The 2,626-nt window shown below is 38.8% G+C and overlaps 1 long non-coding RNA gene across 1 annotated transcript; it reads right to left on the reverse strand.

Annotated features, from left to right (window-relative positions):
* Positions 1-473: 473 nt before the first annotated feature.
* Positions 474-1,885, reverse strand: LOC144016354 (uncharacterized). Its single transcript, XR_013282896.1, has 3 exons — positions 1,477-1,885; positions 1,085-1,338; positions 474-991 (listed from the first exon to the last, which is right to left on the reverse strand). It is a non-coding gene; the product is annotated as an uncharacterized LOC144016354 (long non-coding RNA).
* Positions 1,886-2,626: the final 741 nt, after the last annotated feature.

Consider the following 2,626-nt stretch of genomic DNA (forward strand, 5'->3'; position numbering starts at 1 on the left):
TTAGTTTCGGTTCCCTTGGCATATTTATATAATCGGAATTTGGACTTTTGTGAATCGTTCTCGATTGTTCCACGGCCGAATCGTGAATAATCTAAGAATCGGAAATTTTGCACACCTCTAGTAAATATGATACAGTAAAAATGATGCAGACCCCCTCAGGCTATGGCAAAGGTACCATTCAACTAATTTTAAGTTTCATCAGAAAATATTTTATTAAGGTTGAAAAGTTCCTTAGTGCTACTTTAATAAGAAATGATTTTTTTATTTTTTTTTTTTTTTTTAACTCTTTGACTGCCAGCCATTTTCGGAAAAGGTAACCCCTATACTGCCAGCTGATTTACAGAATTTTACCGATCTTTCAAGCTCCACAGAAAATGTTGTGTTAGGACTATGGAAACGCGGATACTACCAAATGAAAGATTGAAGTCTCATCTTTCATCTAAAAAAAAAGTTTCTTTCTACCTTATTCGGATCTTCAGTAATCAACAATAGAAAACACCTTCGTTTCACCCAAATCCTCTATTTTCTTCCAAAATACGGAGAAATCAAGCTTTTTGTGAAACGATGTTATTTCATGCACTCTAGTGAATTTGGCACTTTTTTTTTTGCATGAGTGATTCTACAAACACCTAAACTTCTATAAAACACTACCCCAACAATAAAAAATGTTTTTTGATTGCAAAATAACAGTTTATTTACATGCAACAGTAGCAATCCGAACAAACAATTTGGAAAACTCTTTGCAAACTATTTACACGTGCGCAACAGTTTTTGTCAGTCTGCTTCTGCATGGACTGATTTGCGTAGAGGTTGGTATGATGAACGATGTGCTGGAGAAGTTCATCCGTGATGAAGAGCTCCAGGATGTCAGCTGGCAGGTGGGAATTCAGCTCTGCTGCAGCATCCCTTGGTCCTGGTTTTGCAGCAAAGGGGAAGATGGTTGGCTGCCAGCCGAATTCATCAACTTCAAGCCAGCCAGAATCTTTGGGATCTGCAAATATACATTTCAATATCATATATTATTTTAGAGCACTGTGATGCAATGTGTGTGTGTGTGTGTGTGTGTGTGTGTGTGCATGTTTACCTTTTTTTCTTCGATGTATTGGTTGATGCACATTCTGTAAATTATAGAAGAAGTTTACCATCAAATATTTTATTAGAGCTGTGGAGAATCTTTTTTTTTTTCTTTTTACCTTTGTTCTGCTCACTGAGAGAAGGGTCACTTTGGGCCCTATGAGGGGGAGCTTGTTGCGGTGTATTGAAAACGTTTTTGTTTTTTTTGTTTTTTTACCTTTCTTTGTCGTAGAACCAGCGGTCGGACGTTGCTGTGAGCACGATCTATAAAACATACATTCACGTTTGTATAGGTAATAGATGTTCTAGTGTATATCAGCACATTTACACACGCTGCTAGCAGATCGCCGAAAAGTTAGTAAAGTAATCTTACTAGCAATCTCTTAGCATGTTAGCGCTTACCTTCACGTTCTTTGGAAGACTGTCCAAGACTGTCTTGAATCGGACCCATAGTAGTCGTCATCGTCCGATGAAACGTCATCTGTGCAGACGTGCTCAGTTGTGCACCACTTTTCTCCGGTGTTAGCATCGCTAGCCGGTGCGGCCTTAGGACGTTATTAGCATCGCTAGCCGGTGGGGCCTTAGGACGTGGTCGAAACGGCCGCGTCACCGCTTCAACTATGACTTAACTCCGTCATCACTGTGCTCTTGAGCACTGGTCGATGCTTTTGAGCTTTGAAAATAAGGATCAAGCGTGAGCTGATTGCCATCTGTAGCCTTTTTGACTCCCTTAGCCAAGTTAGCCATTCTCTCCCCCTCAACACTCTAGCTCCGCCTCTCTTCTTCTACTGTTGTCTCCTACCCGATCTTGTCCAAACGACTCATCACAGCCATCTAGTGGCCAGGAATACTCATTATAGTAACCCGATCGGCTTGATACTTGGAGCACAGCTGCCCAAGGCTTTCCTCCACCCGTTTCCATAAAAAAACATAGTAGACGTCAATTAACGTCTTTGGCGGCCAATTCTAGGTTTATACTGAACGTCTTTAAACGTTTATGGCGGTCAAAGAGTTAACATTGTTTAGATATTTACCAGTACCTATGCAGGACCGAGGGGTTGTAAAATAATAATATACTACTAATAGTAATAATAATAATAATAATAATAATAATGATAAATAAATTGAACCATGCTGTGGGGTATATAAACGTCACTTGAACATTGTTTGTGTATAACGATACAAGGCTATAACTATTATGTTTACAGTAGTAAAGATTTATTGTCCAGAAAAGTGACTTATTCAGATTTGTGAATTTTCAGCCTAACCCACAGTAGTATGAGGAATACAACAGGTACTCTGATTCAAACTGTGAAATGATATCAGGCTGTTAACTTGGGTAACAATTAGTCTTATTAACAGAGTGAGACACATGGTTAATGAGTGCTGTCAAAATAAAGCACAGGTGATCCTGAATGCAAGTGGAGGTACTATGTATCATTGAGGGGGATATTGTGCCTCATTTATTTTGTATTATTAACGCATAAAACAAAACAAGCAAGGATGTAGAAAAATGATTAATCTAATCATTGCGGTGTTTGAATAAGACAAA

The sequence above is a fragment of the Festucalex cinctus genome, chromosome 1 (genome assembly GCF_051991245.1).
Source record: "Festucalex cinctus isolate MCC-2025b chromosome 1, RoL_Fcin_1.0, whole genome shotgun sequence".
Classification (NCBI taxonomy): domain Eukaryota; kingdom Metazoa; phylum Chordata; class Actinopteri; order Syngnathiformes; family Syngnathidae; genus Festucalex; species Festucalex cinctus.